We start from the raw sequence: 19,006 nt of genomic DNA on the forward strand, positions 1-19,006 counted from the left end.
CACTTTCTTCAATGAAAAGTGCGCGTCACAGATGGCCTTGAAATGCAGTAATAAAATTGCAGAAAGCAGTATTACTGCTGTCTGCCTCAAAAACGTGGTTCCAGGTCTGTCGACTAATGGCACAACGAAAGGGTTCAATACATTTATTAGTTATAGATTGCGTATATAGATTACTCGCCTCTTTTTAATAACATGCCGACTTATCAACTAGTTAACATGAAGATTCCAAGATGATCACTAATGTCGGTGTAAAAAACGTCTGCGGTTAATAAATTACTGTCAACAATTGTAATGAATACATTTAATAAGGGTGTATTTTCTAAAGTAACTGGTGTCAGCTTTGTTATTACGATAAAGAAACCGTTCGAGGCAATTAAAGACTGGAGTTCTGTTTTTTATTGTTTCTATTGTGTAGTTGAAAGCGTACTTATGTTAGTATCACCGCCTAGAACTATATCTACAGATTGGTCAAATGCATAGCTAAAAATATTTTAAAGAAATTCTAAAACAAACGAGTAATGCTACCGGAAGGTGGCCAGTACATGACACAGAAAAGTTTGTTCGAGCTTTGCAGTGTGAGCATTTCGTAATCAGCAGTTGTTGCCGTGTATTCCATGACAATTGCACAAGATATTGTTTCCATAAGCAGAAGCGCAACGCCTCGTCCTCTTTTAACTTTGCGGTTTTGATAAAAGCTTTGATAGCCAAGACGGTGAAACATGTTCGATGTCGGTGTATACCATATTTCAGTCAACACTATTGCCGTGACACTCCGAAAGTATTCAGTAGAGTTTCTAACTCACCTTCTTTGTTTGTAATGATATAATGTTTAAATGGAAAAAAAGGCAATGTAGCTTTTTTTTCCACTAAATGCTTAATTTCACGTAGTTTATAGCCATGTAACAAAAAAATACTTGTTTAAATGCGTGCCGGTACAACTACGCAATTATGTGCAAATCGTCAAGGTGGGTGATCAGAATGACTGCTGAAGTGTCTGTGTTGCGCACAAATATTTTGCCATTGTGAGCCTACGCATATTTCAACTTGCATTCTTTCTTTTTTGCATTTTCTGCTTCGAATATTTTTTTATTGAAAGACTCAAGTGCTCTTTGATGAACACTGGGGTCTTGCGTTCAAGTTCAATGCCATCTGACGTTATCCTCTGCTTTCGAGCTTTGTCAAGAAAGGAGTCATCGACTGATCTACGGGCAAAACGCATCACTATATTTGGGGCACCTGTATTTCCCGTAGTTCAAACGCGATGGAAAATCTCAGTGTCATCACTTTTCAAGTGGAATCTTAATGTCTTAGCTGTCTTCTATTTTGTTGCAGCGCAAGCTGAACGACAGGGACAACAGAAAGGCACATTTGACGCACGCACAGCGCTATGTGTGTGTCAAATGTGCCTTTCTGTTGTCCCTGTCGTTCAGCTTGCGCTACAACAAAATAGAAGAAGCCGTACCAACAAGCCCCTATAGCTACTCTCATCGATTTAGCTATCTTATTAATAATCTCCATGACATCCTCATCATGCTTCATCGGCACACCCTTCACTTCAACGCTGCAACATCGCATATGTTTTAAGTTTTGTACAAGTCTCACATCATCTTCTTCCACTTCCGCCCCAGAAGCGTCTCACTCCAGTTTTTCCCACGGATGCTCCCTGTTCTCCAACTCAACGCGGCTCCCGCATGCGTTCATAGCTCTCATTTATGAAGCTCAAGCTGTCCTTTGCCTTTCGTGTGTCCTTTCTTAATCCCCTCTCGAGACTTTCACGCAGTTCACGGAGCTCTTGTTCAGCTTCTTGTTTCAGTTCCACAAAAAGTTTAACAAGCTTCTTTGACATTGCCACCGAGCAAGAAGGAAGACAATAATACGGTTTATGGAAGCGCTACAACAACACTAGTACAACTGAAACAAGTACAAGCGACAGACTACGATGTGCAGCAGCAGCAGCAGTCACGGCAAATGTGAAAGCGCTGCCGCTAGTAGGGAAAAGTTTCACGAACCTGTGAAAGTACACGAAGCCGCTTAGAAAATGTGCGATCGCCGTGACTGCTGCTGCCAAGTGAGGCTACGATGACTTCTTCGTGGGATCTTAAGTTCTCAGCCAGGGATCCACGCAGGCGCACATGCTGAGCTCGACGTCACTGGTGAATCACGTGGCTTGATGACGGTCGTCGTGTCCTGCAACCGCCGAGATCACGCCACACGCTGATCTGTGCTGCCCGCTTCCCGTGAAAGTACGCGAAGGCGCCTGGAAAAGATGTGCGATCGCCGTGACTGCTGCGGCCAAGATCCAGCGACCTCGTGATCAGCAGCAGAATTCAACAGCCGCTTAGTCATCACGGCCGCTGGGACAATGAACAGGAAGTATAGTTAGGTGACTTCATCCACGCCATATTGTTGTCTAATTCGAAGCTTCCACCGGGCAGCTAGAGATAGCCGGACCTAGATAACGCGCAGCTTTTCTTCACCGTGCTGACTGTTCTACACATGGCGACCTCGAAGACGTCACTGTATACTATATATATATATATATATATATATATATATATATATATATATATATACTCCACTACACTCGCGCTGTCACGCGCTCAGTTTGAGCTACAACCGCTTTGCTACGCGCTTCCGCGTTGAAGCTCCCATTGAGAGTGATAGTACGCGCCGTATAGCCAAAACAACATTCCAAATCGATTAGACTGTCTGTTGAAAATTTTATAATTCACCTTTATTTTACGTAGAAGTAAAATCCCCTAGAATGTAGTGGCAGATACCCGCTCTGGGTGATTGGCCGTGCAAAAACCGGGTAGTTCAAAACAAAAGAAAGACGAAATGTAAAGTCATTCAAAGAACATTTGAGAATGGGTAAACTATAATCAAGATATAAAAATATTGCAGATAATGAACTTTTTTGGTATCGTCATCCCAATTTTATTCTTCTTTATTGCACTCAAGTTATCATGTCGAGTTTGGAATGATAGCTGGAGGAAGAGGAGACAGAGACAGAAGGCATGGATGTTAACCAGAAATGCGTCTGGTTGGCTACCGTACTCTGGGAAACGGGAGAGAGGGAATATAAAGATAAGATAGCTGGAGGATTCCACAACAAACAAGGAGCTGCATACGAATAAGTAAAACATGACGATCATTAGCGGAAGGAAGCGTGCCTGCCGACAAGCGGGAAGCTTATTCTGGAGAAATGCCCAAGCAAAACGAGCAGTTCGGATCCAGACTTTTCATCCGATCTTTCTTTTTTTTTATCTGCGACGCGATAGTTACGAGGAATTAAACGAAGAGGCGCCACCAACTTGTACAAATTAAACAGGAAATTATTCGAAATTTCCCAAGCGCGCCACGCAAGCGAGAAGGTTTGCGCCAACAGTTCACTAGTGACAGCGCCTGCCGACGTGAAAGTGAACTGGCTCGATGGACTTCAAGTTTGCGCCAACAAAAGGCTCGACAGCCTCTATAATCACCGGCTCGTGGGAGCTATCTGTTGAGAAATAGTGGTTAAATATCGGTTATCACCTTTGGTTAAAACCTCAATTGAGCAATGCCATTTAGGTTGCTCTCACCACTTGAGATATCCAAATTGCGAATGGATTTAATGGATTCACCGGAAGACAAGACTAAGTGGTACACAGTGCATGCCCGGTTATGAGACGCGCAGTTCAGTGGAAGAGACCTCCGGATCAACTTCCGCCACCTGATTTCACGGATTGAGAAACGGCTCGGTTCAGTGCACACTGGAGAATCAAATCCGGTGGCGGAAAATTGTTATCTTCATTTGGAAAGAAATAGTGAGCGGTAGCTCCTTGTTTTCTTTTTTTTGCAAGTCAATTGCACATAAACGAGACACTTTGAGCGTGCTTGACTTTTCACATTACATCACTGGTAACGATAGCTGAGACTGGCATAAGTAAAAGTTCACTTCAAGAAAGCGCCTTTATACTAAAGGTTTACTCGCCTCCTGTCAGCACGTGTTGCCCACTCGCCCTAACCTCTGCATCGTTCTTCAACAACAAGCTGGTGCCCCATTTAATGTTCTACACGACACCCAGGCGTATCATAAAGTGTATGAATTCATAATAGAGCACGAGGAAAAAAAATATCGATTGAGCCGTTGCTCCTGTACAACGCTGGGCATCGTAGGGTTTTAACGTGCACCCAATACGTACACGATATACGAGCGTTTTTTGCACTCCGCCCCTATCGGAATGCGGCCGCGTGGCGCAAATCGAACCTGCAACGTCGAGCTCAGAAGCGCAGCGCAGAAGACAAGACTAACGAATATGAGAATGTATAAAAAATCCCATTTTTATTTTCGTTGACGCTACTGTAACCCTGACCCGCTGGGAAAAAAAGAATGTTGTCAAGCATCTGGACAATCATACATTAACTTTAAAAATCAATCATTACAGGCTCTCGTCGAAATAAGTAAACCCGCGTAGACTTACAGGAGGCGGAAGTAGTTACCTCAATCGATGATCTATTCAGGATCAAGGGTGAGTACCAAGGGGAAGACAACGTAGCAAAGGAGACGAAAACTGATTGATAACCGCTAGGATTCGCCAAACTCATCAAGGGCATCATCATCATCATCATTAGGTTGACGCGGAAGGAGGGTAGCAGTAAATCTCTGGACGGGGAGTGGTCTTCTTCCTGGGTGCAAGAACCATAGCTGCGCGAAGCCCCTTGCGTGAGGCACGTGCTGGGCTCACGTGGAGAACAAGCCCCGCAAAAGGAACGTATGCGCTCGAACAGGGTGGAAAATAGTGTACACGCAATTTAAGTGGCATGGTAGGTTGTCGCCTTGTTTTCACTCATTCAACCGCATCATCCTGCACTATTATTTCACCTGGCAAAGTTTATAGCACGCACCAGGGCGCGATGTGCACACAAAAAGAATGAGCGTTCTTTTAAACTAGGGACTAGGGACAAGGAAAGGACGACGCGAGCGCTGACTGACTGACAAGCGAAAGCTTATTGCTTGACAAAACAAAATAAACGATTATGTCACGTGGTGCGCACCACATATGCAAGGGTGCCGAGAAATCAGGCCATTTAAGGATGTCGAAATTCAAAATGCCAGGAATGTCTGTTCGTGCTTAGTATTCTTCCGGCGAATTCCCGTGCCATTGTTTTCCACCGCAACGGTGCGAGTTCTAATGAAAAAGGCTGATTGGTCTTATGGCGATCACCACCATCACTGTGGTCACGTGATTGTGACCATCTTCATGCTCATCTTGTATCATGATCATGGTCTCGCCGACGCCCAAGGGAGCTCGCAACCAACCCCGAGCTTGCGTCCGCGCTCCCCTCGTCCCTTCTTGGCCGCATTTTGCGAGGCATTCAGCGGGAGCCATTTCGCGCACTGCATCGCCTTGTGTAGCCACTGCCGCCCGCAACACTCGAGCGCCTCCTAAACGCAGCGCACAAGCGCGCCCGCTTCTGCGCCGAGGGGAGAAGGACAGCGGCCGCCAACTGAGCATGCAGAGCGGCATCAGCCAGGCGTGCCTTTCGCGCAAGGAACGCCCGCACGAAGGCCTCCGCGTCGCTTCATTTTGGGGGCGCACTCGGTGCATACACACCGGAGGGCTTTGTCAAAAGTGAACAAGTGCGTCGGACCGTTTGCCGGGCGGGAAGTTAATCCGTGCGGGGCGAGCTTACCTGGCAGCGACAAGGCCCAATCAAAGTTTCGCGCAGCAGCGTCCGTTGAACACGTGCGAGACTACGGAAACTGTTATATATCCGAAGTGCGCAGGATCCACCAACAGGAAGGCATGTCAGATATCACTATATCTGAGCAAGGAATATTATCGCTTTTATATATATATATATATATATATATATATATATATATATATATATATATATATATATATATATATATATATATATATATATCTTGTAGTCAGCAATATGCATGTGGCGCTGTGCGGACTGCCACCACTGCGGAGCGAGACCCAGCTCGGGTTACTGATGCGAAGGCCTAGGACTCGCGATCAAGAGCTCCTTGGCATCCTTGCAATATGTTACGATATATGACCATCCTTGGTGAAACTGCTATTGCTAGCTGGCGATATCGAAACAAATCCAAGTCCTGATTTGGCCCAGCTTTCCAAACAACTCCAATAGCTGATGATTTGAAGGAAATCAAAGAAGATCGGCTTAAATCCATAGATAGGAAATTATAACACCTCGCTGTTCTAGATAACGATAACAAGATCTCATCATGCGCTGACTATGTCAATAATCTCCAAAAACTTGTAACATTCCTGGAGTTTTTTTTCATCGCTATCAACCAGAAATTTATTTTTCATCATTCCTCATTAGTACAGAAGGAGGTCCCGGAGTTACAAGAACTGTCAGGGGGACCTCCTATTAGTAATTTAACAATGCAGGAATTAATACATTATGGTAACATAGCAGCGACAGACATCAGAAAACATGAAGTTAATGAAGCAAATAAACAAGTGCAAAAAGGTGCTTACAATCCTTGAAATACAAAACACAAGCAAATGAAACAGATACAGCGTATGAATAAATAAATATGTAGTAATTGACACGGTATGGAAACATAGGAATGACACATATCAAAGAACACGAGGTTAATGTAACAGATAATTAGAAACAAATATATGCTTACAATACGCAAAGTACAAATGTTATATAGACTATGCGACAAAAAATTTAAAACGCCTAAAAAGTTTAAAGAGGAAGACAAAGGGATATATAGAATAAAAAATAAATAAAAGCTATCAATACATTAGGTAAATACAGAATCATTGAAAACTGGAAAATAAATTTGTTCACAATATATACTTATAGTAATGAATCAGTAGCGATTAGTGTCGTTAGTAAATATATCTTCGTATCTCTCCTGAATGTTAATGTTGTGCGGCAGGCTTTAATATGGGGTGGTAGTTTGTTCCAGTATTTAATGGCCGTGAAAAGGGGAATAAACATTCCATAATTAGTGTTTATTCGAGGGAGTAAAAAATTTTTGTTAGAGGAAAATGTCGTATTGCTAGTGTTGGTAAGAGCAGAGTTAATAAATGCATCTAAAATTATTTCATGATTTAGTGTGCGGCATATTAGTAAAACCAATTTGAGCTGGAGCATGTAACGTAATGGTAGTATTTTTAAGGAACTTAAAATTAGTACTGCATGTGACATGTAACTAGAGAAATTGATGATGCTCAAGGCTTGATTTTGTAAATGTTGTAGATGTATTATGTGCGAGCAATATGTGTTTCCCCAAACTGAGATGTAGTATTGCAAGTGACAATGAATAAATGCGTAATAAAGTTAAGTTCTAACGTTTTGTGGAAAGTACGAGCGCGTTAGAATTAGTACTCTTATTCCAAAGGCAATCTTTTTGAGACCAGGTCAGCATGCAAGTTAAACTTAAGTTGGGGGTCAAGTTTGACGCCAAGGAAGACAACTTCATGTGCAGGTGAGAGAACATGAGTTTGTAAGACGAGCGGTGGCGTGGGCGCGATAACGCGTTTATGCGTATGAAAAAGCATAAACTGAGTTTTTGAATGGTTGATGTGAAGTTTGTTTCTTGTGCACCACGCAGATAAGTTGCTTAAGTCAGAATTTAGTCGTTTTATTACAGTGTTTATGCATTTGCTATTGGTAAAAATTAAATTATGGGGTTTTACGTGCCAAAACCACTTTCTGATTATGAGGCACGCCGTAGTGGAGGACTCCGGAAATTTCGACCACCTGGGGTTCTTTAACGTGCACCTAAATCTAAGTACACGGGTGTTTTCGCCCCCATCGAAATGCGGCCGCCATGGTCGGGATTCGACCCCGCGACCTCGTGCTCGGCAGCACAACACCATAGTGACTGAGCAACCACGGCGGGTTGTGTTCTGTTCGTCAAATAACTGCGGATGAGCGTAAGAGCTGGGCCACGAATGCCCAGAGCTTCTAACTTGTAAGAAAGGATCTTATGACAGATGATGTCAAATGCTTTACTAAAGTAAACGAAAACTGAACCAACAATATGGGAGTTGTCAAGGGCATGTTTTATTTTGTCAGTGAATGATGTTATAGCTGTTTCAGTCGAATAACCTTTACGAAACCCGTGTTGTTCAGGCGAGAGAAGATTAAATTTGTGAAAGTAGTTTTTTAAGCGGTTCACAAGTAGTTTCTCAATGACTTTGCTAAGGAAAGATAGCATGCAGATAGGGCGATAGCTTGAAATTAATTCTTTGTTACCTTTTTTTAATATAGGAGTTATGTTACCCTGTTTTAATTCGTCGGGGAAAACGCCTGTTGTGAACATGCAGTTAATAATGTGCGCCAGTACATCGGCGATATGAGCTGATACTAATTTGATTTTAGAAGGTTGTAAATCATCAAGGCCGGGACCTGTAGTTCGTAAACTAGCGATTGAATCGGATACTTCTTTGGGTGATGTAGGGAACAAGTAAAATGAATAAGGGGTTTGCCTGAGTACTGGCTGTGGTATACTGTCTAGTGAATGATCATGTGCAGCAGAGAAAAAAGTATTGAATTCATTTGCGATATCAGTGGCTTCCGTGACTACCCTTGTTCCTGTATTAAGTTGGCTCAGTGCGTGGTTTGGTGAAGACAGATGAAGAAAGGACCTAATGGTATCCCAGGTATTGCGGGTGTTATTTTTGTGTTTAACAATTGTTTTCTCAAAATAGGAACGCTTGGCTTCTTTCACGAGTCTGGTAAGTGTATTAGAATATGTTAGGTGCCGCGACGTTAAAGTTACATTAAAATATTGGCGTTTTAACTTTTTATGGAGGTTATCACGCGTTTTAATACTTTTTTAAGAGGGATCCTGTTATCCATGAGTTTCTAGGGGCGGAGAACCAGTGAGTATTTTGTGTTAGACTCGGTACACTCCGAGTACACGCTTTTAGCTTTGTTGTTAAATTGTTCGAATGCCAGGATTGGGTCTGTTATAGAAAGAATCGGGCTCCAGTCAATTTCAGCAATTTGACTAATGAACTTGGTGGTGTAAAAGTTCGCTGTTTTTATGTTTCGTTGGTACAGTGGGTTAATAGACTTTAATAGAACGAATACGGGATAGTGGTCTCTTATGGGAACAGTGACTGCGCCAGCACATTGCTGTAGGTGTAAGTTTGATAATACATGATCTATTAAAGAGTGAGATCCGGACGGAGGACATATTGTGGGTACGGTTATTAATGAATCTAGGCCATATCCCGCATAGCAGTTGGTATAATTAGAGCAATGACTATCATTGGGGTTAGTAATATCTATGCTTATGTCACCGAGGATGAAGACATTTTTGTTTTCGTTTATATTATGTTCAAGATAGCATCTAGTCGAGAACAAAAGTTTGCAGAACAAGATGATGGGGAACGGTATACTGATCCAATTATTGTGTTTCTACTGCTAGCTGAAAGAAGAGATTTGTCGAATTCCAAAAATACAGATTCAACGTTAGGGCAAGAGAAAGATAGATCATGGCGACGGTGATATGGATGGTTATATTGGACAAGAATTGCTGAACCACCATACCGAACATCCTTACGGACACATACTTAAAAATTATGGGGTTTTACGTGCCAAAACCACTTTTTGATTATGAGGCACGCCGCAGTGGAGGACTCCGGAAATGTCTACCACCTGGCGTTCTTTAACGTGTGCACCTAAATCTAAGTACACGGGTGCTTTCGCATTTCGCCCCCATCGAAATGCGGCCGCCGTGGCCGGGATTCAATCTCGCGACCTCGTGCTCAGCAGCCCAACTCCATAGCCACTGTCCAACCATGGTGGGTAGACACATACTTCCATTGTGTACCCGAGTATACCAAATAGCTTGCTATCAGCGTTCGTCAACCATACTTCTGAGAGGGAAATGATAGTGAAAGGGTTATTTAAATTAGAAATTTGTCATGTTATCATAGTTCTTTGAAAGGCTACGTATGTTGAAGTGTATCAGGGATTTATGGGTGAGCCTGCTGTTATTGAGTGAACGTTTTAGTTCTTATGAAGAAAAATACATTGTCTGGAATATTTATTTGATTAGATATGAAAACAGAAGGCTTGGACAGCTGCGAGGCGATTAGCGAAAGGTCGCGTGTGCTAGAAATAACGTACACGCGGCCTCCTTCTGTCTTTCGTGCTTTGATGCGGCAGTTGTCCGTCCTGACGATCTGGAACTGACGATCAGGAAAATCGCTCCAGAAGACCAAACTTAATACCGTACGGCTCCCAGAAGAAAGCCAAGAAAACAGTGCCTCGCTCGAAGAACTAGTTAGTAAAAATGTTTTAAAGGAATCCTTGAAGATTGATCCCGCACATATTGAAAGAATTCATCGCATAGGCAAACCACGATCTAATAAATACAGGCCTCATCTTCAAATTAGTCGATACCAGGGACAAAACGAAAATCATAAAATATTGCTACAAACTACAATTTATATTGATACAAACTACAAAGATTTTTTTCTGTCCGAGTACGAGAGATTAGAAAAAATACTATGGAACGCAGCCAAGGCTAAAAAAGAAGCCGGAGGTAAGATTGCTTTAATTTTTGACAAACTGCGTATAAATGGTGAATTATACGTATGGGATGAAAAAAAAAATTGCCCAAATCCCATCTGACTTTCAAGCGTCAAGTGAAAAAACGACAAAAACGAATAACGGGCACCTCGCCTCAGACCTCGCCACGCGCAACAGTGGCCGAAAGAACATTCGCAAATGTTAATGTACGTAGCTTACTGCATGTACTGCATGTAATGTACGTAGCTTACTAAACAACGGTGTGAAAGATTTCAAAATAGCCATACCAAACTATACTGTCATATGCAAAGGTAGGCCAACACATGGTGGTGGGGTGGCTATACTGAGAGAAAAAACTCAGTGCCCTTCCACTCTGTGCAGAAAGAGGACCAGCGATGTTGTGTATGTGGGCCCCTTGGTGAACTGCACTTCCGCCGCGGGTCGGCCCGGCATTGCCCTATCTTCGGGATCAGCCCACATATGGGGAGTGCTTAACGCCTGCGGCACCTCCGACAATATGGATCGAAACCCGGCGTGTACTACGTGGGCGCCTACGACCCAAAACAAAGAGTGGGGCGGTATATGGCCGCTATCGTCCACGAGAACCGAACAGTTAACGGGCTCACTTTCCGAGCCCGCAACATGATACATGCGGAGGAAGTAGCCATTGCAAACTATCGTCTCCGATTGGCCAGGGGCCTGTCGGAACCTCGAAAACGGCTTGGTCGCGTACTTAGCCTATCGATTATTGAAGCATGGTGACTATCAGGGGAACCCCGCAATCCGCAATATAGCCTGGGCTCCTGCTCACTTAGGAGGAGGAGGAATAAATTTTATTTGTGGAGAGCAGGATTGAGACCTGCGCCTCTCTACCTAGATGACGGCCTCGAGTGCTTGGGCCCTGGCGGCATCTTCGGCGCCTGCTGGCTCACTTAGAAGGGAATGAGGCAGCCGGCGACGCCGCCCGCGCGCTCTCATGCCGGGCATTCCCACTCGACTCCCCCGATCAGGATGACCTGGAATTCAATCCGGCATATTTTCTTTATTTCTTTAATTCATTGCATACACGCAATGCACAATATTCTTTCCGCGAAATTGTTCACCGTTATCTACGCCCGCGCAAAGGCTTAAGTAAAGCGGAGGACCGGCTTCTACTCCGACTTTGCACAAACACTATGCTGTGCCCTGCAGCTCTCAAACAATTTGATCCCGCCTTTTTCGGCAGTTGCTCGCACTGTGAGAAGTCTTCGGATATTTACCACATGGTTTGGGTCTGCCCTTCCAACCCTGTTATATCGCCCTATTCCCAATCCAACCCGGGAGGACTGGAAGGCAGCCCTGCTTGGTTGCTCTGACCTTCAGGCCCAAAAGGCCTTGGTCGGATGAGCCCAGGCAGCGGCCGACGCCAATGGGGTCCCGTACTAGGGATCCTCACCTAGTATTTGTAAGGTCCATCCTCTTAAGGGGCGGTCCCTGCACATATCCTACGTATTCTCATTAAGAGACCTAATAAATGTTTTTTACCACCACCACCTCCGCCGCGGGTCGGCCAGGCATTGCACTATCTTCGTGATTTTTTTTTCTAGACACGGACACGATAGTGGGGAAAGTAGCCCTTAACAACTTCGCTGTAAAAGAAAAAACACTTCGTATAATAAATATTTCATTTCTCTCTATCTTGCACTAATCGCACTATAGCTTAATTTCTTGCTCGATTGCAAATGCACGGAGTTGCCTTTCACAACGGCAGCTGCACGGGAGGCTTTTTTGGCAACGGCGTGCAGCGGGCGAACCATCTTTCAATGCGACGTGATATGAAGAACCGGGGGACACGGCGCCCCCGCGGGCTTACAGCGGAACGCCGATAGCGCAGCCATCGAGGCGGCACAGATCTCGGCCGCAGGCGCTCGGCCTGCCGCGACGACTCACCAAGGGACTGCAGAGCCACTCTGCCGTGACTCAGAACAGCCGTCGTGAACGCGCACCAGTGCACGGGATACCTTCAAGGCCGGTAGGAATGATGCGCAGCTGCGTGGCGATCTGAACGTGCAGTCTTTGTTGACAGTACGCAAGACGCTCGACACGCGAACGTCTGCTCCCGTGCGCTGTGTATATTAGAGCGCTATCCTAGCGGCGCTCAAGAACTTTACTACCTGCGTAAAGGAAACCTTGATCTTCAAGCCTAGAGCCCACAGAAGGCCAAAGCGCCACAGTATAGAGACACGACACACGTCTAGCGGCGGTTGTAGTCGGGTGCCTGTGAGGTGGCACGCGTATACGTTACAAAGACCACCAAAGAGAAACATTAAGTCAGTTTATAAAATAATAAAGCTTTCATTTTCATATCTCTATTTTCATTGCATTCGTGGTAAAAGAGAGAGAGAGAGAGAGAAAGAAGTTTAATGACACGAAATGCCGAGAGGTCGGCCTGAGGTATATTCCTCTAGCCAGCTACTCGGCATTGGGGGAAGGGGAAGTGGGAAAGAAAGAGGGAAGAAAGAGGTGCATGATGGGTGACGATGACGATAGAAGGAAAAGCCATACTGCAAAATCCAGTGCCACAGATACCCAGTATCCAGTTCCGTGCCTGATTATGGACCCAGTGTCGCACTGGATACTGCATGCTGATCTTCGCGTTAGGCATGCGCTGGTGAATTACGATCGTATTTTTTATGTCAGCTATTATGAGCATATCGTATATGCGTATCTCGACTATTTCCATAATAAACTTTTCGCTGCGAGTTCCGCGTTTGTGTTGTTTGCTTCTTCGTCCGCTCGTCTCTCGCGCTGTTTTGTTCCCGAGCACGGGTTTACGCCTACGAGTCCGCCTTTCAGTCTTGCCACGACAGATACGTGAGGATGCGCGCACACAAACACTCACGCGTAGCGCGCGCACCTATACAAACACGCACAGACACACACACATGAGCGTGCACACAAAGAAGTACGCACGCGAAAACGCGGCGCACAGAGATGCACAGACGCCCACGTCAGAGCTGCACTGAGCGTTCGAACCGTGCCTTTAGAACTGCTGGGTGGCGAGGCATGCACAACGCGGTTTCGATCCGAGACATGCCATTAGGAACATCCGCGCTCACCGGCGCTCCTAAATTTGGAAAGAACGAAAATGCGCAGAGCGTGCACGTTTGGAGCACTGTGTTGTCATCAGCAAAGAAAGTAAGAATAAAAGAAAGATACAAAACGTTGAAAGAATGGAGAGATGGGAACGAACGTACGGTACACCCTTCTTTCACAGTCGGTGGAAACATTTTCTGCCACACGTCTGCAGGGAAAAAAGAAGAAAATAACGGCAGAACGCATCTCAAGAGGACTGTTGACGGCAATGCGACTAGCTTTCGAGCAATATAGCGAGAGACCCCATTCAGTCACGCTTTTAAACCCTGCACGTGTGGTAGTAATTGCGAGAGTTTTGTTGACTCTGCCATGTGCCACATACTCCAATATCGTCCCGTTTTGCCATGGCACTCGCCTGCCAAGTTCGCCCATGACCATTGCCGCATGACGACGACAGTATGGCGGCGACGCAATGACGACAATGGCATGAAGACAACACGACGACGACGGTGTGGCGAGAACCGGAGGAGGAAGCTTGAACGACGGCAACTGATGTATAGCACCTTCGTGGCGACCATACAATGAGGACAATAAGATGACAACTACGGCATTATCACGATTGAATGACGACAGCATGCTTGCAATAGGGTGAGGAACAAGCAATCACTTCGATGGATCGACGAAGGTGGTATGTCGACGACGGAACGACGACAATGGGATGAAGTACAGTAGTAATGACGATGGTGAAACGACAGCGAGACAATGATGGCGTGATGAAAACGGTACGACGACGACAGTGCGGCGACGGTGGCTGACGACGACGGCGCGACGACAATCGCAGTGCCGACGATGCATCACGAAGATCGTATGACAAGGAATGCATGACGACGACTGTGTGGCCTGACAACCACGTGAGGACAATAGGATGACAAGTGCATTATGACAATGGCGTAACAGTCGTTGTATCATGAAATGACCAAGCGTGACGACGACGGCATGACGAACGTTGGATGACGAAGCTGGTGCGATGACCATGGCGCAACCACGAGGGCATGATGACGACGGTGTGGCAACGGATGCATGATAGCAACTGTCTCGCGATCTTGACAAAAGCGACTTAATCATGAATGAAAGACGACAGTACGATTATATAATAAAATGACGAAGAAAGATTGACGTCAATGGAACGACAAAGGCGGTGTGGCGACGACGGCTTGACAACAATGGAATTATGTTACTGATGTGATGACAATCATTAAACGACCGCGTGACGACGACGGTACGACGAAGGTATGGCGAGAGACGGATGACAAAGCTTGAATCAAGACGATGCAACGACCACTACGGCATCACGACTACTTGCCCATATTTGGTGGCCCAAGCTGTTGGAAAGCTGGGCCGCTGGGCCGGCATCGAAGGCGCGACGACGACGACATGACGATAGCAAGATCACGAAGCTGAAATGACGATCATAGATCGACCACGACGGGTCCTGGGCATGTTTGTCGAATTTAACGGCAGGAACGGAACGGCTCTCCGCAAGATCATGAATCGCTAAGAAGGACAACGCTTTCCGCCTCCTTCGCAGAATCGCAAACCGGCACCGAGGCATGACGAAAAACAATCTCCTCAGGCTGATCAATGCCTTCGTATTATTCTACTTCACGTACAACCATTTCTATGCACAACTGGCTCAGAGCGGAGCGAGACAAGCCCAACGCTCTCGTCCGCAAAGTGGTCAAAAGGGCTCTCGGGCTACCCATCAGGACCTATACCGAGAATCTCCCTAAGCTGGGGGGAACATAACACCGCCCAGGAGATTGCCGAAGCCCAAGAACGCGCGCAACTCACTCTCCTGACCACTACAGCGGCAGGTAAACGCATCCTCGAAGAGCTGGGTTACCACCCTGCGGGATTCCCGATGGTCGGTACCCCGATTCCTAGGTGCATTCGAGAGAAGTTCGAAGTGGTCCCTGTGCCCCAAAACATCCATCCTGTCCACAAGGGCAGACGCAAGGCCAGAGCAGCAGCCATCCTCAAACAGATCAAACAACACGACATTTGAGCAAGCTTCGTCAACGCCGCGGAGTACAGCGACGGGAAGATCTTTGCCGTCGTTTTGGTCGACTCCAGCGGCAAGCTTTCCAATAGCGCCTCGAGTCTCACTTCAGACCCCGGAGTCGCCGAGCAAGCCGCTATCGTTTTCACCCTGCTAGACGTTCGTGGGTCCAATAACTATAGTGATTCCAAAACGGCAGTTAGGGCTTTTTAGAAGGGTTGCATCGCCAAGAAAGCTGCTCGTCTTCTTAGCGGCTCGAGTCCATATGCTCTCACGCATCATTCAATTCACTGGTTTCCCGCTCACGTAGGGTCGGTCGAGGGTGCTCCCCGAACTTCAGTAAGTCTGTTCACGAAGCTGCGCGTGACATCACCGACCGCGCTTCCTCTGCAAGAAGCACCGATTCCCCTCCTCCCTACGGCCACAGGGACGCTCTCGCTACTCACAACGAGATTATTACATGCTGCTACATGTCTAGAAGGGTCTTTCCACCCCCTCACCCCAGGTTGAATAGGGCGCAAGCCGTTTCGCTTAGGCTTCTGCAAACCAGCACGTATCCGTGTCTGTCCGTTCTCCACGAGGCTTACCCGGACGTGTATCGCGACGACGCCTGCCCTCCTGCGGGAAGACCTCCACTCTAGCGCACACGCTCTGGGAGTGCGGGTCGACATACCCCAAGTTCATCAAGGAGGAGTGGGACTCGCTTCTGCGTAGCCCCGCTCTAGAAAAGCGAATCCTGGCTGTCCGGCGTGCCCGCGACCGGGCCGGTTGGCTAGACCTGCCGGTACCGACTTGGGACTAGCCGGGTGCGCGATGAGTTCGCGTTCTCGCCGGACATGCAATAAAGTTTCTTCACTCACTCACTCAAGATAACTTAGGCCACTGCATCAGCGTAAACAGATAGATAGATAGATAGATAGATAGATAGATAGATAGATAGATAGATAGATAGATAGATAGATAGATAGATAGATAGATAGATAGATAGATAGATAGATAGATAGATAGATAGATAGATAGATAGATAGATAGATAGATAGATAGATAGATAGATAGATAGATAGATAGATAGATAGATAGATAGATAGATAGATAGATAGATAGATAGATAGATAGATAGATAGATAGATAGATAGATAGATAGATAGATAGATAGATAGATAGATAGATAGATAGATAGATAGATAGATAGATAGATAGATAGATAGATAGATAGATAGATAGATAGATAGATAGATAGATAGATAGATAGATAGATAGATAGATAGATAGATAGATAGATAGATAGATAGACTACAAATGGCTGAAGTAGGCAAAGAATGCTATTCGTGTTAAAAGTAAATTAAAATTCACCCGCTGTCTATGCCTTGAATGAAGGTGCGTAACCTGAAGTTTCGTAGCAAGCACCGCAGCGCGAAGAATCTCAGCTTCTTGGAGGAACTTTATGCAGGAAGCGACCTGACTGTGGGCCACCTGTAACTCGGTCCTCTGGAGATACGGTAAGAAATATTCATAGCATATGGTGTAAGAATACACGACCGTTGTTGACGTCCATACCTTAAGACACAGCTGAAAGACGATGTGCTGTGCAGAGTACTCTACTTCTGATAATTGTTACTGCTGTGTCCCTGAATTGTTGTGCAAAGACGAGCTAGAGCTGTCGTCGTCACCGGGCTGCCTTCATCATCAGCTCCACCCTCGATATAAAGCAAATAAAAACTATACTTTGTCCAACAGTGCCAGTCGGATTCGAACTCCCGTACATTCGGCAATGTGCAGTTAGAGGTTGGGCGTGGTACCATTGCGCTATGGGCTTATGCTCAGTGTTCGGTAGTTTTTGCTATAGGTTCCGAGCATCGCAGGCAATCGGACAGTGCATGGCAACTTATGTGCACCTATTTCGGAGGCCACAACAAGCAACAACGCAACGAACATGGACGACGTTTCGTGCGTCGCAAGAGTGGTTCAGCTGAGAAGATGGCGGCTGCCGCGGTAAATGGGTTCAGCGTCACCGGAGGAAGGAATAGCTCAAGTTTGCTGATCTCGTTCTTTTCTTTCTTTCATTCAAGCATGAAATGCATTTAGCTTCCGTTGACGGCGACCTTCAAGTGACCTTGAACCAAAAGCCAGAGGCGTTATCCGGGCACACAAACGAGAACATCCGGCAGCTAGTCAAGACCGCATTTTATACGCTAGTTACTTCCCAAACAAGTTACAAAAAATATTGCTTCCGAGTTCTTCCGAATGTTTGCTCACAATATAACTACACCCGCCGTGGTTGCTCAGTGGCTATGGTGTTGGGCTGCTGAGCACGAGGTCGCGGGATCGAATCCCGGCCACGGCGGCCGCATTTCGATGGGGGTGAAATGCGAAAGCACCCGTGTACTTAGATTTAGGTGCACGTTAAAGATCCTCAGGTGGTCGAAATTTCCGGAGTCCTCCACTACGGCGTGCCTCATAATCAGAAAGTGGTTTTGGCACGTTAAACCCCATAATTTTTTTTTTACAATATAACTCAAGCTGTAACTTCTAGTACGCGCTGAAGTTTCAGGTCTCATGTTAAATAGCGACGTTCAAAGGAAGATCTTGTCATCTTGTCATCTTTTGGCGCTGAGACAGAGTCGCCTGTGCTATTTTCAACGCCAGTGGTGTGTAAGGTCCGCGGTGCGTCCGGCACGCCGGTAGCGCCGGTAGCGCACGACAGCGTCCAAGCCGGTAACGTCTGGCACACTACAGATGTTTAGTAGAACTTGTTGTTGGGCGAGTTGGTAGGTATTAGCGAACATTGTTTAACTGCGCGAGCAAACGAACCACAAAGACAGCGAGGGACAAGGACTGCGCCCGTCCTTGTCCCTCGCTGTCTTTGTGGTTCGTTTGCTCGCGCAGTTAAACAATGTACACTACAGATGGTTGTTTGACCGAGACGAGACTTGCAATGAGGTTTTGTCTGTGACAGGAAACTAGTGCGTTCATGTCTCGAGGTCGTTTGGGCCGCCTGTCTAACCCGTTCTACGAAAGTACCCATTGGTGCCTGTTACCGTCCTACTGATTCACACCAAACATTTGTCACCGACCTTCGCAACAGTATTGCTACTGCAATGAAGGTCTGCCCAGCGGATATAATTTATCTATTAGGGGATTTTAATTTTCCGCACGTCGACTGGGCAAAGCTAACCTCTACCTGTCGAGTGTTATTAGAATTCATTAGTTTAACCCTAGTCTTCAACTTCACCGAGACTGTTAACCAACCCTGAAACAGCACAGCAAATAACATACTTGGATGGTTTTAGCGACCATAATCTATTCCAATTAACCCTTAATATTCCGTTACCATATAAGGGTATA

General features: G+C 45.9%; 1 long non-coding RNA gene across 1 annotated transcript in view; it reads right to left on the reverse strand.

Moving 5' to 3' along the window:
• Positions 1 to 1,791: 1,791 nt before the first annotated feature.
• The window catches only part of LOC135907031 (uncharacterized), a 39,618-nt gene continuing 22,403 nt past the window's right edge, over positions 1,792 to 19,006 (reverse strand). Inside the window, exon 3 of the long non-coding RNA XR_010565868.1 lies at positions 1,792 to 2,257. This is a non-coding gene — a long non-coding RNA (uncharacterized lncRNA). The remainder of the gene's footprint in view (positions 2,258 to 19,006) is intronic.

Source organism: Dermacentor albipictus, chromosome 1 (genome assembly GCF_038994185.2).
Source record: "Dermacentor albipictus isolate Rhodes 1998 colony chromosome 1, USDA_Dalb.pri_finalv2, whole genome shotgun sequence".
NCBI lineage: Eukaryota > Metazoa > Arthropoda > Arachnida > Ixodida > Ixodidae > Dermacentor > Dermacentor albipictus.